The sequence below is a fragment of the Urocitellus parryii genome, chromosome 1 (assembly GCF_045843805.1).
Source record: "Urocitellus parryii isolate mUroPar1 chromosome 1, mUroPar1.hap1, whole genome shotgun sequence".
Classification (NCBI taxonomy): Eukaryota; Metazoa; Chordata; class Mammalia; order Rodentia; family Sciuridae; genus Urocitellus; species Urocitellus parryii.
The window spans coordinates 188,081,467-188,100,546 of NC_135531.1; positions in this window are offsets into that span (position 1 = coordinate 188,081,467).

Genomic DNA, 19,080 nt, shown 5'->3' on the forward strand with positions numbered 1-19,080 from the left:
TGCCTGTTTTGGGAGCTTTGTCACTTCCTGCTGCATGTCCCTCAATGCCCCTTTCCTTTTCAGGCCCCAAGGCTGCCAGGATAAATGGAACTCCCTGCCTCTCCTCACTGACACTCCCCGCTCTCTTAGCCTGATCCTAGTTTCGTCCTGAAACTAGCCAGGGCCCTTCTGCAACCTGGAGTTCTGTGGAGCCCCTGAAGGCACCTGCCAGATTCAGGGTCCAGGTCATCAGATCTGCTCCTGGGCACAGAAAGGAAGTGGGTCTGGGGCCAGAGCTCTGAATGAGCAGCCTAGAGTCTGGGTTCCTATCTTGACTTCCAAACAGGGCCCTGGGTCTTCCCCTCTGAGTCTCAGGTTTCTCCTCTGAGCATGAGAATGAGGGAGGACTGGTTCATATTTGCTACCCAATATTTGTTCATGGCATGGATCCTAATTCAAGATTCTTGCTCCTTTCACTGCTTCAGTGTTCTTTCTTCACTGATAGCCTGATGGGGCCTTCAGCCAGGTTCCTAAAATAAGTCCTCTTGTGTCCTATGCCCTGCTGGGGCTCCCTCCTTGGAGCCCATGGCTGGACCCAAGAGCAGGCCAGTTTCAGTATCCCCACTCTGCAGTAAGGACTTCTCTTGGGCATAGCTCAGGTCCTGCTAGAGGCCCTAGAGGCAATGGAAGTGGGTCCCCACCCCAGGTGTCTCACCCAGCTGGGGATCCAGGATCCAGGAAGGCTTCCCTGAGGTAGTGTCTTAAACCTATGTGATGGTCCAGGGAAGAGCAGAAAAGGAGAGTCCAAGAGTTCAGCACTGCAGAGGAATAATGGAGGTACAGAAACCTCCATTATTTCAAGAAACTCCAAGGTACAGGGTATGGCTGGAGGAAGGAGCACCGGTGAGAAGAAAACAAGTGAGGCCCAGAGGAAGTCAGAGAGAAGAGTGCACTGAGATCAAGAACAGCAGCTGGGCAGGGAGGGCTAAGGAGGGGAGTGTGAGGACAGAGTGGTAACCATTCTGGCCAGGCCAGAGTTCACCAGGCAGCTGGCCTGACTCCAGGGTAGAGAAAGCTGCTGATCACCCAGGACATAGAGAAGCCAGATGCTCATGGTGGTGATGGTGTTTGTCTATTTATGTTTAAATTGAGACCTAGGTCATTACTTAAAGTATCCAGGATGACTGTTTTCTGATGCATGCAGTAAAATAGAAAGCCCTGGGCATAGTTTATATGAAGTATGAGTCTATGTGTCTGTGTGCATGCATTTCATATCAACAGAATTTTTATCATTTTGTGGGCATATTTGTATGAAAACTCAACATTTAGTTTTGCAAGAGTAGAAAGATTAAGGAATTTGGAGTCAGATAAAAATATAGACTTGCTCAAAACATAGGCTCTGGAGGCCTTCTGCTTCTGGCTATGACAGAGTAGCTTAGCAGATCAACCCTCCCGGCAAAGAGAACATGAAATAAAATGCACCAAAAGAAAACATTAGAACAAAAAGTCTGCTTTGAAGCTTCAGAAGAGATAGGTCCCAAGTATCCAAGGTCTTGGAGAGAAGGGGAGCTCAGAATGTACCCAGAGTTCTGCTGTGTGCATCCCATGTGCATAGGCCAGGCTACAGCAACACAGGGAAGAGGCTGCAGGGGTGGGGTTGAGGGTGACCTTACAGTTGGAGGGAGCGGGCAGCAATTGTGGGGCCACAGAGTCAAAACTTGCAGTTCTAGCTCACCAAGACAGAATGTGAGGAGTCTAGTTCTGAAAGTAGGAAGGTGCAGAAAAGTAAACAAATACACTGCATCTCTTTCCTCACCAACCCATTCCCATGCAGCCTAGAGCTATAGACAGAGAAACAAAGAGGAAGTTGTCTGAAATGCAATTTATCAGAGATTTGGATGCTAGAGAAATAAGCCTTGGAGTTCATGACCCACATAGGAAGGTACTTTTGATAACTAGGCCAGGGGATTAATGGGGAAGGCTGTCCCACCAGAGACAGGCCAATCCCCACAAAGCATGAAACGCAGTTTCAAAGCACCTTGGCCCCTGACAATATTCATTGCACTTCTGGAGGAACCACAACTATGTCTGGCTCAAAATGACCAGCATCCAAACAAATGTTCACAGACATACCAAAATATAAGGGTCCCAAGAGAATTTGAAAAAAAAAAAGACAATAGAAACAGACTTACAAATGATGGGTCTATGATCGTTGTCAGATATGGATTTTAAAATACTGTGACTAATTCATTGAAAATTATTTAAGATGTTTTTCCAACAAACGACACTGGAGCAATTGGAAATTAATAGGCAAAATGAGCTTTGACTGAAGTTCTATACATTATATAAATAACCAGCCCAAAATGGATCAGGGACTTAGATGCAAAACATAAAAAACGAAGACAGGCAAAGAATTCTTACACTTGATACCATAAGAATAACCCATGAAAGGACCCATGATGTGAACTGGACATTATCAAAATTGAAAACATTTGCCCTGAAAAACACCCTATTGAGAGGATAAAAAGATAGACGAGAGACTAGGAAGGAAGATTTTCAAACCACCATATCTGACAAAGACTAGCATGTAGGCCATGTAAAAGACTCTCAAAACTCAACAGTAAACGTCAAATGATCCAGTCTGAAAATGGGCAAAAGACAGGAGAGACTTTTCACCCAAGAGAATAGACAAGTGGTAATTAAGTACACACATCACTAGCCATCTGAAAAATGCAAACGAAACCACAGTGACACACCAGTAACACACCTGTGAAAGTTCTCCTGCCTCAGTGGGCACTGGAGGGTCCACTAATGGATGGACATCTGTGCAGTGTTACTTGGCACTCTCACAATGACAACACCACCATGTGCTGGTGAGCAGACAGAGCAAGTAGATCCTCATATGTTGCTGGAAGGAACATGAAATGGTGCAGCCACTTGGGGTGGATTTGCGGGGGAGCAAATATGCATGTGTGCCTGTTCTCCAGGGTCTACAGATTTCTGGGAGATTTCCTTGACAGGGCTTCATAGTAGCACTCTTCTTCACAAATGGGCAGAAGCCACCAATATTCCTGAATGTGAGAATTTCTTAATATACGACCCTTTTTCAGGACTAGAAATGTTCTTGCATATCTGCAAGCCTTTTCGCTAGATGAGTTATTTGAATTCATCAGTCAATTCACACCAATTGATCCAGGAAAGGGACAATAAGTAGAGTTGCCTGATCACAAAACACTAATCCCCTGGTTTGGGATGAGAGAGAAATTCCTACACGACAAATTTCTTCCCAGGGAGGGTGCGAGGGCCAATCTGTGGATCATAGTCCAGTGAGGAGTGGACCTGAGGAAAGATCTCCCAGCCTCAAGACAATTTTGAAGTCTGTCTTTGCTGTTTATTTAAATCACAGTCATGTTGTTTCCCTTCCCTCCACCCAGCTTCAGGCATGGCAGGAGACTGTGCTAGAATCCCATCACCCAGTTCCTGTGGACCCAAGTGCTTCATCCCCCAAGATCTGGAAGCAAACAAACCCTACAGTCAGTACCAGCTCTTCAGCCCAGATGGGAATTTCTGAGCCCCTGTATGTCACCCAAAGCTAATGTTGGATGGGCAGCTGCAGGCTTATTTCAACACTTGGCTACATATTAACTGGGTCTGACAATGAGTTTCCCAACTGCCCTGTGGCCTGCTTCCTGAGGAGACCCATACACTCCTGCCCACCCTCGTTCACTATGGTGACTTTGTCATCTTGTTGGGCTAAACTGTTTCCTGGAATTCCTTACCCTGGATGTTTCTGATTAGGCTGAACTATAAGAGATACTCTGCATATCTGGAGGGCAGAAATTCAGCAGTGACTAATTTGTTTCCATGCTCAGAAGGTTGGGGCAGGCACTTTTGCAACTCATGCACATGGTCACTTTCCTTTTTTTAAGCTGTGCAATTCTCTGAACACATGAGCCTGTGGTCCCAGGAGACCCCAGCACAATGTAAACCACTTCCTCATCACTCAGATGCCAAGTAAGCAAGTCACTCAGGATTCAAGTTGATGGATAGGAAATTTCAATTTCTGTAACTTTAAAAAATGTACATGTGCTAGCATCTTTCTGGCTTAGATTCTGTGGATCCAGAATGCTCCAGAGAAGAATTGGTAATATGAGCGTGTTCATATAAAAGTCACTCCCAAAGGGTTATCTGGTTTCCGACAGAAGATTGGACGCATTTATATAATTTTGCTCCCTCCTGTAACTTCATTAAAACAATATTAAAGGATTTTTTTAATCATAAACTCACAGACACAGGAGAACAAGAGAGAAGATAGCAACAATTAAACTTTGGTAGCTGGAGGTTACTGGATTAGCAGACCTGAGAGCCAAATCAGAAGCCAGTGATATGCAAGATGCTTTAAACAACAGTCCTGATCAAGTTTTCCTCACTTCCAGGGTTGAGCACTCTCCCCAACCCATCACTGTTCAAATGTCTTTGGAACCAGCAGCCCCAGAGCCCTCTGCACTGCAGGCAGGCAAGGGGGAGGCTAAAGGAAAGGACTGGTGGAGTGTTTAAGAAGCCCTTCCCCCAACCCATGCCTCTGGATCTGCCCCACTTCCACCTCTGCAGAAGCAGGTGTCTAGGTGACTGTATATACCTGAGGAATGAGTGACCCAGAGGCCCCTTGCCCTGTGTCCAGAATGCTGGCAGCGGAACTCTGTACTTCATTTTAAACCAGCTCTTTTTATTTTCCATTATCTGGTGCTTTGACATGTGGGGTACTGCTAGAAGGATCACGGCTCCTAGGTCTTGTTAATTTCTAGAGATTGCAAACTTGTAATCTTCCTGCCTCAACGTCCCAAGTCACTGATATTACACCAGACCCAGCTAAGATCCATATTTTAAGGCAACCCTCCATACAGGAACTGAAAGACTCTTCTTTCTGGACTCTACCCAGCCCAAGAAGGAATCCTCAAAGACACTTGATCCAGTGCTCCCCAGTGAATTCCACAGTTAATCTCCAAGTTGACAAGGTTCACCTAAGCCGTCAGACTTCTATTGCCACTTTTTATCATGAACAGATAATCATGCAGGTCAAAAAAAATGTAGAAGAAAACCTTTTTTTAAAAGGCTCTAATGAATATCTTCAGAGAGATAAGAGAAAAATACAATCATCAAACAAGAGCAGGATGCTACTTAAAAGAGAAAAACCCAGCAAACAAATAAATGGGCTTTTGAGAAATTAAAAACAATAGCAGAAGTGAAAAATTTTAATAGAAATGTTGGGTGTGGGGAGAGTTAAGAAAATCTCCAAGAGATTAGAGACTGGACAAGTATGATAGAATAAGAAAGAATAAAATTAGTGGACATCCAATCTGTAAGTAAGAGGAATTCCAGAAAGTTGGAAAAGAAAACAGAAAATGAAATTAGTTAGGAAACTTTCCCTAAAATGAAGTTCATAAATTGCAACATGAAGGGCCCACCCATAATACCAATACAACAAATTCCAATCCATTGACTGTGAAGGAAAAAAGCTAAAAGCCACCAAATCTAAAACACACCTTGCATACAAAGTATCATAAATCAAATCTCTGTTGAGCTTCTTAACAGCAATGCTTGAAGGGCTGCCTTCGAAATTCTGAAAGGAAATTGTTGCAATCCTAGAACTCTGTATTCAGCCAAACCAACATGTCTCTGGGGAACAAAATCATTTTTAGATCTTTAATTTTCAAACAAATATAAATTTAGTGGACCCTTTTTTGAGAAAGTACTGGAGGATGTTTTCTGGATAAAACACGAGGAAAAAAAAATTAAACAAAGATTTTTTTTAAATGATCCAAAATAGCAGAGAGGCAATTAAGGTTCCAAGATAAATGATGCAGTAGGTACAGAAGACAACCAATCAGATCAGAGCAGAGTGACTGCGAGACTAGCACATTGATGGCTATCATCACCAAGATTCCCACCACCACCTTTCACCTCCAAAGCACTGGATCTACTCAGGCCCTGATTGTGGGTTTGCCAATTTTGTCCACCTGCTAATGATGCTCTGCACTCTCCATCTCAGCTCCCACGAGGATGTTCTGCTTTGACTAGTGCCCGGAGCTGGAACCATCCTTAAGTTTTCACTCCTAACATAAAGCAACAGGAAGATAAAAATCGTTTTCCAAACTCCCCTAAAATGTGCAAACCAGCACTACCAAGATGTTAACACATTCAATTATTACAAAAGATAGCTTCTTTTCTTCTGTACATTTGCCCCACGGTTAAAAATTAGAATTTCCACAAATTGAGTTTAATGATCTAATTGGTTTTTATTAGCGACTCCTGAATCAGGTGACGTCCATCTACGAAACAGAAGGGCACTCTGGTGGGCTGAGCAGAGCGGGTAGGCTTTATAGGCAGAAAAAAGTTGAAGAAAGCAAAAGAAAAAAAAACCTGCCAAAAGTGGACTGATCATTTCAAAGTTACTTTCTTTGTAAGGGTAAAAGCAGAGGAGATTTTCTTATCAGACTAGCTCCGGGTGACAGGGCCCCTTTTAACTGGTTGCCAGGAATCTCCTGCATTTTTTCAGAAAACTATAAAATTGGCTCAAAAGCTTGGTTTGGTGACGCAGCACCTGGCATGAATGACTGCATTCAGATTTTGTCTGGACTGTCAGCCTTAGGGCAGGAGCTTCATCTAAACAATGGCCTCCTATGCGTATATTTTAATACCACCTTTCCTACTTTGGAAGGTTGTTTCTCCAGGCCACCAGGATCAGGTACCAAGAAAGCCAGAGACGCTTAACCAAACACCCATCCAGACTCTGCACTCCCAGCTCAGAAGGGCCCAGCTAAACTCTTACATGGGGTTCTGTCCCTTCCCTCATTGGTATCAGGAAAAGGTGAAAATGGCAGTTATGTTGATCACAACCAGCTGCTAGAAGAGGTCAATGGGGCCCAGGAAGTCAGCAGCAGAAGCTGACCACCTTAGCATCAAGCGCTGGAGAGAATCAATTAGACTCATTCAAAGTGTGGGGTTTTTATGGTCCCTCACTCCACTCCCACTCTCTTGGTTTGCTCTGAAAAACCTGGCTGAGAAAAGGGTGTGGCGGGTAGGCTGGCTCTGGTGCCTGCTTGTTTCTCAGGCTGGGTCGTCCACAGAGGGCCCATTCTCTAGGCGAGCACAGTACTGCTGTTCTGTAGCTCTGCAGCACCACCTCCCACCCCAACCTGGTCCCTGCACAGGAAATCCTCCACCCACCAGCTCTATCACCAGGCCTCCCACAGTAGCCCAGGCTTCGAGGCTCTTGCATTGCCAATCTTTGGGCGGTCTCACCTTATCTGGACTTCCCCTGGACCTCAGCATTCTCTATCCATCATTCCTAGGGCCTTTCCACCATGCCCCCAGCTTCCAGGAACTCATCAGCTCTGGAAATCCAGGCAGGCAGCAGAGCCAGGGGACAAACATTAGCTTGTCCAACTCCAAAGCCCATGCTCGTTCCAGACATTGACAGAAGATGTAGGAAAAATACTAGAAACAGTTGCTACAATATAATTCAGCAAGAAGAAAATACAGTCAGCCCTCCCTATCTACAGTTTCACAGATTTAAGCAACACAAATTTAAAACACAGACCGAAAAATTCAGGAAAAAAAAAAAACTGCAACTGTACTGAAATATGCACAAATTGGGTCTTGTTTACACAATGATGAAACCACCCAATGACATATTCCTCAGAGTATCGTCCATTGGTAAGCACAACTTGCCTGTACTATGCTAATTTGTATAAAACACTTGAGTATCTGCAGATTTTGATATTCACAGGGGTCCTGTAACCAACCCCCCACAGATACAGACACCAAGGGAGAACTATATACAGACACAAAGCAAGGATTAAATTACTTTACCTAATCAAGACCTAACTGGAGGCCTATAAGGATTAAGGGAAGGACTAGAAGTGGGTGGGTTGATAAATTCATAAACCACCTATGCTCCAACTTGAGTTGGCTGGTGTATCAGTCAGCTTTCTGTCACTAAAGTTAGACATCTGAGGCAACTAACTTATAAAGAGAGAGGTTCCTTTTGGCTCAGAGTTCTGGAGTTCCAGTCCAAGATCAAGTGCCCTCATTGCTTGGGGCCTCCAAGGAGAGGGAGGGTCATCATGATACAAACTGCTCAGCTCATGAACCAGAAAACAGAGAAGAAGGAAGAGATGAGGATCCTATGATACCCCACCCACACCCACCCCTGCCTTAGAGGGCACAACCCCAGTGCCTCAGGACTTCCCAATAAGTCCTGCCTCCTACAAGTTCCACCACCTCTCCATGGGGCCAGCCTGGGGACCAAGCCTTTAATGCATAGGCTTTGGGGGGGACACTCTCCATATTCAAGCCACAGCAGGTGGAAGGAGAAAATGTGTGAGCGGGCCAGCCAGCAGCAGGAGGGCACTCAGGACATGGGTAAAGCATATTGTCACCTCCATCCCCACCTGAGCACTGACAATGCTTTCCCTTTCACCCATGTCTTCACAGTGAGGTGGTAAACACCAGGTATTGGCAGGGGAAAAGACCCAGGGTCCTGAGCAAGGGCTCTGTTTGCATGTCCATTGCCAAGAATCACCACCTGTGTCTTCCCTCTAGCGCTCACCCTTGGTTAGCATAATTGGGAGCCAATCACAGTTAAGCTTAATTTGCACAGATGTGATTGGGTTACTCCTCAGGGGCTTCCTTGCACCCAAGGCCTCAGGAGATTGACCTCTGCTGCTCAGTCCTTCCAACACCCCTGAGCCCTTGAGTATCACGGAAGCCCTCCAGACACAGACACAAACATGGTGTCACTCCTCCCCTGGGAGAGTCAGTGGTAGGAAAGACCTGTGAAAACAAATGGTGCTGCAATGTGAGCGAGGACAACAGAAGTCCCATTTCCACCAAGTCTGAGTCCCATGAGGCCCTAGGCAGAGGGGCAAGGATGCATGGGTTGGGGAAAGAATGAAGAATGTGTATTTTCCAAGGCAGCTGCTAACTCAAAGATCAGCTTTCATCTAATGAATTATCAAAAAAAAAAAAAAAAGACAATAAGCCTACTTACATTTAATTTTGTTTAAATACATGGTCTGGCATAAGATTTAATGATCCCATTTTCTGAAGAGTATTTAAAATTATAATTTTCATTAAAAGAATGTTTGTTGAGGTCCAATACATCTATTGCATATATGGGGAATTTTTTTTTAATTTTACACATTAAATCTCCCTTTTGTAGCTCAAAACACTGGCAATAATTGTCTGATGGCAGCTTTATGGTACTGTAATGGGGACAGGACATCAAGTCCGTAGTAAGGCATTTTACAGTTAACAACATTGCCTATAGTTAGAAAAACTGATCAAGAGAAAAGAATGTTTGTTATTCCCATAATTGAAAAGAACAAGGCACATTTCATCTTCATTTAAGGGGAATGATTCTGTTAGGATATTTATGTGAAGCGGTCATCATTCTTTTTTATTATTCTCTCAGAGCAGCTTACAGGATCTCAAATTAAAGTTGAGAAGCCAAGTGAAAACTCAAAGATGAATGCTTGCTCTACCACTGAGGGCTATGGTTTATTCTGCTTCGACTACATTCCATTTTGAGTTTCTTTGACTGTTGCTCCCATTGCTTCTTCCCAACCCAATTCCCTGGTAATTATTTTGTGTTGTTGTTTACCACTTGTTCTTGCTTTCAGGAATGTGTGTTAGTCAGCTATTGCTGCATAACAAAACCCAGTCATTTAAAACAACAACAATACTCATTGATCACCACTCAGATGTCTGCTGATTAATTGAGAGAGTCAGTGAATCTAAGATGGATTTGGCTAAGCTGAGGGTCTGGTTGGGTTTGACTTTTCCCTGAGAGTTAGATTCAAGTCTCTTTCAGGAAGGGAGAGCAGCTTCTCCATAGAAAGATGAAGTTAAATGAAGACGTCAGGAAGACAAATCCAAGACCACCAGTACATTTTAGGCCTGTACTCATCTTTGCTCCACCAGTGTCCCTTTGGTCAGCACAAGTCACATAACCAAGGTTAGCACACATCCCTGGAGTTGAAAAATAAACTGTCTCTAGTAAGAGAAGAAAGGGAGTGAATGTTTCCTGAATAAATAATCGAAGCCAACACAATTTATTCATCACTTGCTTTGTAGACTCCTGATCCCAAGGAGCTTGTTAAATGCTTGCATGACTTTCCCAAGATACCCCAGAAGTCTCACCTAGTCACAGCATCAGGTTTCAGATCTCATGACTACCTCAAGTTCACATCTCCTCTTTATCAGAGACCAAGGACTACAGCTGGTCCAGAAAAATTATAAATAGTATAGAGAAAACATTGCCATCAGAAACTATCCTTTGATTAGGGAATTGGTCTGTTCGTCTACCCATCTTTTCACCTACCCATCTTTCTCCATGAATCTTTGGTCCACCCTGGGGAAGGTCCTTCCTTTTCCATCATCCTCCATGAATCAAATGGATGAGAGCATAGGATAATCTGCCCTTTTAGAGCCCTTGACAGTTTTCCCTACCTCTTCCTGCCTGGAGCAAATTGGGAAGTCAGGGGTCTTCCCATCCTAAACTGTCTCCATCTCTTTCAGGCCAGGCTAGCAACACAAATGCTATCAGAGTCTTTCAAACAAGATTTTCCATGTTCTTGATTCCAGTTACCTCCATATGCCAACCATAATATCTTTTTTTTTTTCCTCCTGCTCTGCAGACTTAATTCTGTATACTTTGGAAGAATCAGACTTCTTCTGTGAGACCTCTCTCTCCACCTTCAGCATGAAGGTAGAATTTTTGTCCAGTTGAGGAGCTCTAAAAAGTGGTAACTTAGTGTTTTCAGAAGTTTGGCAAAGCTGTGTCTTACTTTGAGAAGCTTTTACTGACCTGGATTGGCGAAAATTGAAAAATAGTTTTCCTTTGTAACACTGTCTAAGAATTTCTGGACTTTCCATAGTCCTTTTGATTCTGTTGCCAAGCTAGAACATTCTTTCCTGAGCTTCTCCCTTCCTTTGGCAGCTTGTCAAATGTTGCCCAATATGTACAAAGGTAAGTACTGAGGCGTCCCCGGCATGGCAGTTACACTGTGAGAAAAGCAGGTCATTTTGGAACACAGAAGGGAGTAGTACAAGTACCCAGAACTGGGGGGCTTCTCCAAAAAGCTGACATCAAGGTAGATTCTTCAAAAATGAGCAGGACAGTCTGCTAGGGAAAACAGGGAAGGCACAGCACAATAGCACAAAAGGGTGGCAGCTGGGACATTCAGAGAAACTGTCACATGTTTAAATCAACACCATCAATGCTCACTGAGGGTCAGACCAGGCTTATACTAGACCAGGATGGAGAAGTCAACCCTGATCCCAAGGAGCTTGCAGCTAATCCAAAAGGAAGAGTGACCAAGAGATCATTCCTATGGAGGTTAGTGCTCTGAAAGGGAGGCAAGAGATCTGGGGGAACCCAGGTAAGGTGCTTTTCCCCAGAGGCCACACTCTCATGTCAGTCTTGCAAGAAAAGTAGTAGAAAGGGATCAAACAGAAGGGGCAGGAAAGGTACTGGGCAGCAGGACCTGCACAAACAAATGCTCAAAAGTTGTCCCTACCTGGCATCTGTGGAGGTCAGTGTGTGCATGTGTATGAATGTGTATGTCTCTGTGTCTGTGTGTGCCAGTGTAAATGTGTGCCCATGAATGTATGTGAATGTGTGTTCTTGTATTTGTGCATGTATGTGCAAGCATACTTGTGTGTGCACGCAAATATGTGTGTCTATGTCTGCACGTGAGTTTGAGAGTGCTTTTGAGTGTGGGTAGGTGTAAAGGTGTGTGAGTGCACACCCACATAAGGTATGCATTTCTGCACCTGCATGTGTGAATGTGTGTGTGTCCATGTGAGTGCATGTGCATCTGTGGGTGTACATGCATGTGCATGTCTTTGTGCTTTGTGTATCTAGGGCAGAGGAGGTACTAACTGCAATGAGCCCGGAAAAGTGGGCAGGGCAAGGTTAAGCAGGGAATCTGTGCCCTGGAGATTGAACCCAATCCAGGAGGCAATGGCACTGCACTCGGGACTTTGTTAAGAGACAACATGCCCTCCTCACACTCACAACACAGCAGGAGGGCGGGGACAATGGAAGGGTCCATGGCCATACGCAGATAACTGCCCCAGCATTCTAAGGGCTGGTGCAGCAGCATGTGACCAGTCCTGCAGATGGTCTCAGCCTGAACAGAGAACAGCTGAAGGTGACTTGCCCATTGCCCCTCAGTGCTCTGTGCACTAACTACTTCACTAATCACACTGCAGGGAGGGGACCAAATCCCTCTGGTTAAACAAAAAAAGAAAAAAAAAAGGGAGTAGGGAAAAACAATTAAGGCCCTTCAACATTTGCTCTGGAAGATTAACCCAGAGGTGGGCGCCATGGAGCAACCCTGCAAGGCACCCAGCGCCTCTTGTCTAAGAGTCTCAGCTTCCAATTTCCATGGCACCAGCATCCCATGTTCAGGATGCCCCATCCTCCTTTTTTCTCTGCACGACAAGGCATCAACCCTTGGCCTCCCAGAGCCCAGCTAGGACTGGGATGCTGGATGTTCGAGAAAACGTTTGCTAAATTCTGAGAGAGGCCAGGGGAGGATGAAAAGAGACTGCTGTGGCTCAGCAGTCTGCCTCAAGAGCACCCCCCTGGGCTCATGGTGACAGAGCCAACCTCTAAGTGACCAGCCCTTCTCATCCAGGCTGGTCCGACCCCTGCAACCCTGCAAGACAATCTTCCTCTCCTGAGTGGGTAGAATTTCCTGGGACCCTGGCTGGAGTCCCGAAATCCACTTTCATGCAAGAAAAAACAATGGCCCATCATCACTAGGATTCCCCCCTGCCAGAGGCAGTGATGGGGAAGACAGGGTAGAGGATATAAGAAACCACTCCTGTAGTGTGTTGTGGGCATTTCAGAAAGAGATGAAAGATGGCAGCTGTGCTTCACCAACTTCCGGGTGCTACTGGAAGAGTACACAGGGACTGCAGGCTGGCAGCACGAAACCCTTGCATGCAGCCAGAAGGATGTAAAGGACCTCAGCAAGGTTTATCTGGAAAAAAAAAAACCCTCAGAATTAGTCACCAACTGAGCTCCGTCACTTACTGACTGCTCATCTCCAAGCAAGTCATTCAAGTTCTCTGAAAACCATTTACTCCTTCAAACAATCACAGTGGTATCACTCAGCTCTCTGTTGTTGCCAGGAATAAATGAGATGCTCTGAATGTTTCTAACAGAAGGACTGGCACACAGTGGGTTGTTTCTTGTACCAATACCCTCATCATCGGGTCAGGAAACAATTTCCAATAGGTCATAGGATCCACCCCTGGTCACCCAGCTATATGGCAAGGATGGGATTTGAAGGCAAGTATGTCTTCCATCAAAGCCATTCTTCTTTTCCATCTCTGAAAGGGAACTTAAGTGCCATAGGCAAGACCTACCAATTGTTCATGCCATCTGCCTCCCAAGGAAAGAGAGAGTCATCAAATGGCAGTGTCCAAGAATCTGAGCACCATACAGGGGACTTTCCCAAGAGGCCACCCTAACTCCACGGATTGTCATGAAGATTGATTGAGATGGCATAGAGAAGTGCCCAGCATGTGGTGGAAGATCAATAAATGATAATGATTATCATGTTTACATATTTACATGTTGCCCCTTTTCTCATGTATTCATTTTCTGTGATGCAGAACAACTTACCATAAATTTAGTGGCTTGAACCAATGCAAATAAACCATCCTCCATTTCTATGGTTCAGGAGTTCAAGGATGGCTCACTGGGTTCTCGGCTCAGAGCTGCACTCAGGTGTTGTCCCACACTGTGATTTCATCTTGCCCTCAGGTCTTCTTCCAAATCCTGGCAGGATTCAGAATATAGCAGAGTTCCTTACTGCTTTAGGAGTGAGGTCACTCAGATCCTGAGGCCATTTTCCGTTCCCTGACATGTGGACCTCTCCACAACACAGCAGTTTGTTTCTTTAAAGGCAAAGTAGCGGGCTGGGGATGTGGCTCAAGCAGCAGCACGCTCGCCTGGCATTCGTGCAGCCCAGGTTCGATCCTCAGCACCACATACAAACAAAGACGTTGTGTCCACCGAAAACTAAAAAATAAAAACATTGAGGAATTCTCTCTCACTCTCTCTTTAAAAAAAAAAAAAAAAAGGCAAAGTAGCCACGGAGTTCCAACTATGGCCTCCATACCTTTTTTTAAAGGACCCACCTGACTAGGTCAAGCCCACGGGGAACCATTCTACTTCAGATTACATTTTTAAAATCACCTCATCCTTAAAAACTTAATCAAGGGTAAACAGTCATATTTTCAAGCCACAGACATAATTAACAGGAGGGGATGTACAAGGGCACGATCCATTGAGGATTATATCAGAACCCTATCAGCCCTCCTCTTTTTATTCAAATAGAACACAAAAACTGCCAAAGGAACAAAACTCTAATGGTGTGCATTGGTCGGGGTCCCTGAAATCAACTTCTTCTTGGGGCATCCCAAGCCAATAGCATTTTATGCCCAGAAATGTCTTTGGATGCCAGACTTACCCTGAAACAGGAAGCTGACCAATAAAACTTAATTAAAAAATTAGGCAAAATGGCACATTTGTTATACATATAACAATACTGGTTGGCTCCTAGTTCTGCCTTCTAGATGTTGTTGATGAGTTCCTCAGGCTGGGTTGGTTCAGCTCCTGAGGGCCTGGCCACTAATTTTAGGAGTCAGGATTTCCCCCACCCCCCACTTGGCCTGAGGGATAGAGCCCCCAGTGGACTCCAGCTTTCATCCATCCAAGAGGAAAGCAGATTTTCAGGGACAGAAATATTCTGGAGACCTCTCACATTGGAGCCCATGAACAGTGCCCCCTGACTGAGCTGCCCCAGCCTCCACCACCCTCTACCTCCAAGTTCTCTTCCACCCTGGAATGTGACCTCATTAGCACCTATTACATTGAGGAGCCCTCTGACAAGTGTAACAGAATTAATGTTTAGCTTTAGTGTGGGGGAAAAAAGAAAATCATTAATGCTAAAAAGTTTTAATGAGGCAGAACAGACATGTTATATCCACTCCTGGTCATCCTCAGCAATATAACTGATTAAGATTCATAAACATATATATATGCATATATATATATATATATATATATATATATATATATATATATATATATATATATATATATTCCCTTTCCTACCTCATCATGCACACACTTCACAGGGCAAAGTGCTTAGGTTTAGACAACTCTGGCCAAGCATCAGGCCAAATAGAATTATGAATTATGAAGTTCCTATGACTGCATATCCTCACCAGCCCCATCAGTGCCCCATGATAGCCCCACTGAGAATTATGATCTCACTTTTTTAGATGCATTATCAGGCTTATAGAGACTAAGGAAGTTCGCCAGGGTATCACCACTGGATTCCAATGCAGGTGTGTCTCATCTCTGCTCCCTGACACTTGCTGTGAAGAAGCATAGCTTCCTGCCCAGTTTGGTTCTGTTTCAGTGGAGTTTTGAAATGGCCAATTTCATGAGAAAGGACCCATGGGTCAGGTTGCAGATGTGCTTGGATACAGCCTGGGCTGGTGCCTGAAATGCAGGCAAGCATCACACGTTAATGCCAGGAAAGAGAGAAGGGGGTTTGCTCAAGCAGGGAAAGAAAGGAAGGCACAAATTCCCAAACTCTCCATGCTCCTACGGGCTCAGAATGCAACCGCTCACAGAGACTTGGATCCCTAGGTCTGCATGCTACCCTGATGGCTGCATGTCTGCCAGTGTCTAAGTGTCACACCTCCCCAGTTCAGCATCGGTCCCTCTTTATCCTTCCTAATGCACCCAGAGCTTCTTTGGGTATCTGTTCTTCCTGACACCCAGCTCCTGAGCTGTGCCCTCTTGCCTTAGTCAGCAGTTCAGAGGTGGACATGTGAGCTAATAATCATGTTTAACCCGAGGGCATCTGAGGATTCATGCCTGGAGTGCTGGAACAGCAATGCTATCTCTCCCCTAGGATGTTTGGATAGTGGTGTAATACCTGAAGCCATTTTTGCTACCTCGAGATCACAAGGAACAGGAATAGAGAGGTGAGGAGGAAGCAGACCCTGATGAACTAGAAGCCTCCCCCACCTGCATACTCTCCCCTGGGAAGGGCTAGAAATTCTCTTAATTTTCAAGCCTCTTTCCTTTAGCTTGGGCTTCCATTTTCTTGTATCCAATAGCACCTTACAAACCTCTGCCCTTGACCAGTAGCATCAGTACACCCAGACTTGATTGGGAAACTCTCGATTACAAGATCTTGAAATCAGAAAACTGGCATTTATGAGCATTATGACTTGTAGCCCAAGTCACTGTTTGGGATTTCCTAGGACGCAAGGTCAGGTGTATATTTATCCTCTTGAGACAGTGTGCACACTTCAGGCAGCTACTATGAGAATAGTGACTGTTACTCTTAACCAGTGGGCTCCAGGTTCTTTCTGCTGGGGGTCCTCTCAGAGCCAGTGGGGACCCAGGCTCTTAGCTACCCTATTGCAGAAGCTGAAAGGTCGCTAAGACTCATGGTGCAACTGACTGGATGTCCCCTGCTGCCTAGTAAATAAAGTTGTCACCTTCCTCATGTGCTGATTTCCTCGAGGGGCCACACCACACTGGCCTCTTCATCCTGTAGTAGGATCTTTCTCTTCTCTCTGCTGGGTACTGGCAAGAGCTGAGAACCACAATCCTGAAAAGGCCAGAATGAGTTATTTCTCTCCATCAGCTGTCCTTAAACTTTGTACCCATCAAAATCACCTGGGAAACTTGTAAAAACAGACTGTTGGGTCAAGTTCCCAGTTTTGATTTTTTCACCTGAGCTCTGAGAATTTGAATTTCCAACAAGCTTCTGGTGAGCAAACCTGGGGCTGATCATTTGGGGAACACACTTGGAGAAACACAGCCCTAAAGAAATCAGAAGCAGGGCTGAGGTTGTGGCTCAGTGGTAGAGCGCTTGCTTAGCATGTGTGAAGCACTGGGTTCGATTCTCAGCACTGCATATAAATAAAAACTAAAGGTCCATTGACAACTAAAAGTCTAGGCATCCACCTTCTATGTAATTTCTGATTTACATATAAACATTTAATGTGAAGTTTTTTAAATATACAAAAAGCAAAGATATAAATGAATGTATGTATATACTCAACTCTGAAGAATTCATTAACATATTTCTACAGTTATCCCAGATAAGAGAGCCCCAAAACAAAGTTTTGACCCATGGGGATGGGACCTTAATGTCAAAAGGCATTTTTAACTATTCCCATCCATCCACTCTTGGTGGTCCTTTACAGATTTGCCAGCACTTATACCAACCATCCTCACATGACTAGAGACCAGCAGGGCCATCTCCATGAGGCCCTTCTGAAGTTCTGGCCACTCTGGTCACCCAGAGTAGCTGGGATCCTTACCCCAATCATTACATTGTCCCAAAATTAAAAAAAAAAACAGAACATTTTCCCTCTCTTTCCTCTCTTAAAAAATTCAAGAAAGCCTTTTGAAAAGATTCAAAATGGCACTAAACACATGTGAGAAATTGAATATTGAGAGTCAGCACAACAAGTGTCCTGTTTTGCACTGTATGGGGCTCCACACTCCAAAACCCTCTTGCTCTGCTTAAAATGAGCCTGTGAATTGTGGGGACCTAGTCAGGTGACATCAACACTGTCTCAAAAAATGTTTCCTTTCTGAAAGAAAACTCGGGAGCTGCACTGGGGGAAGTACAATGTACGTGAAGGAAGAGACTCTAGACTTATCCGCATCCCACACTGCATAAGGCCATGGGCATCACAGGTGAGAAGAGACAGGACAGGGGCTCTGATGTGTTTTGTGTGTCAAGCTGGCTGATCAGGAAGAGCCTGTGATTTAATTAAACGATAATCTGGGTGCTGTTATGGAGGCATTTTGTAAATTAGGTGAATATTTACATCAGCTACATAAGGAGATTACCCTCTGTAATGTGAGTGGGCTGCATCCAATCAGTTGATGACCTTAAAAGTAAAACTGAGACTTCCTGAAGAAGAAATTCTCCTTCCAGACTACCTTAGTGTATGGTCCAACATCCTACACCGTGGATTTTGGATATTCCAGCCCCCACAATCAACTTACAATGGGGTTAAATAATGGTGACCCCATCATAAATTGTAAGTCAAAAATGCATCTAAAATGTCTGAACTACTGAAAATCACTGTGAATGCCTGTTACAGAAATATTATTCCTGCAGCTATCCTGTAGTTTTTCCTCCTCAAGAGAATATGACAGGTGCTCCTGAGAGAAATCCCAGGTATGTGTCAAGGAGAATAGTGAAGATTGCCAGTCATAGAGAAAGGTCCAGATTTTCTAGTAGACTGCCTCTCAGTACACTATCCTCCAAGGTGGCTTACCCCATGGCTCCATTTCCCATTTGCTTAAACAAGTCCACATTCTCTGAGTTATGGACACAGGTGTCCCCCCAAATTCATATGTTTAAATCCTAAACCAGTTCCTCAGAATGAGATAGGATTTAGAGCTAGGGCCTTTAAAGAGGGTTTGATGCCTCCTTGGACTGACTCCTAAATCTCCAGATCTTGGCAGCATGGAGACCCCAAAGCTCTACAGCCACCACGTCCAAGAATATTCCTAACCCTTGCCAGTCAATCACATAGCCCAATGGAATTATCCATTTTTTTAATTAAATTGGGCAAACCAGTCCTGTGAGACACGTGGAAGAACTCTGCTGAGGATGTGGAGGGAGAATCCAGACCTTCATGGGGTTTCCTCTGGGCTAAGGTGGCACTTACTGCTCCAGCAGAGAAGCTTTTATGTGATGCCTGAAGATACCGAGCTCAAGTTCTCTCCAGGCCTTTGCCTGTGCTGGTCTCTGGCTGGGATGCTTTCCCCATCCTCTCTGCCACCATCCAAGTCCCCTCTGACCTTTAGAGACTGGCTTGGCTCCCCGTGTCTCCAGAGGACCTCCCAGATCCCACAATTCCTCACTGATCTCCTGACTTTCTAGGGCCATCTGGAAGTTGGTTGGTATCCAGGCCAGTGTCTCCTCTGTTGCAGGAATGCACATCTTTTCACTCTAGCTGGCCTCG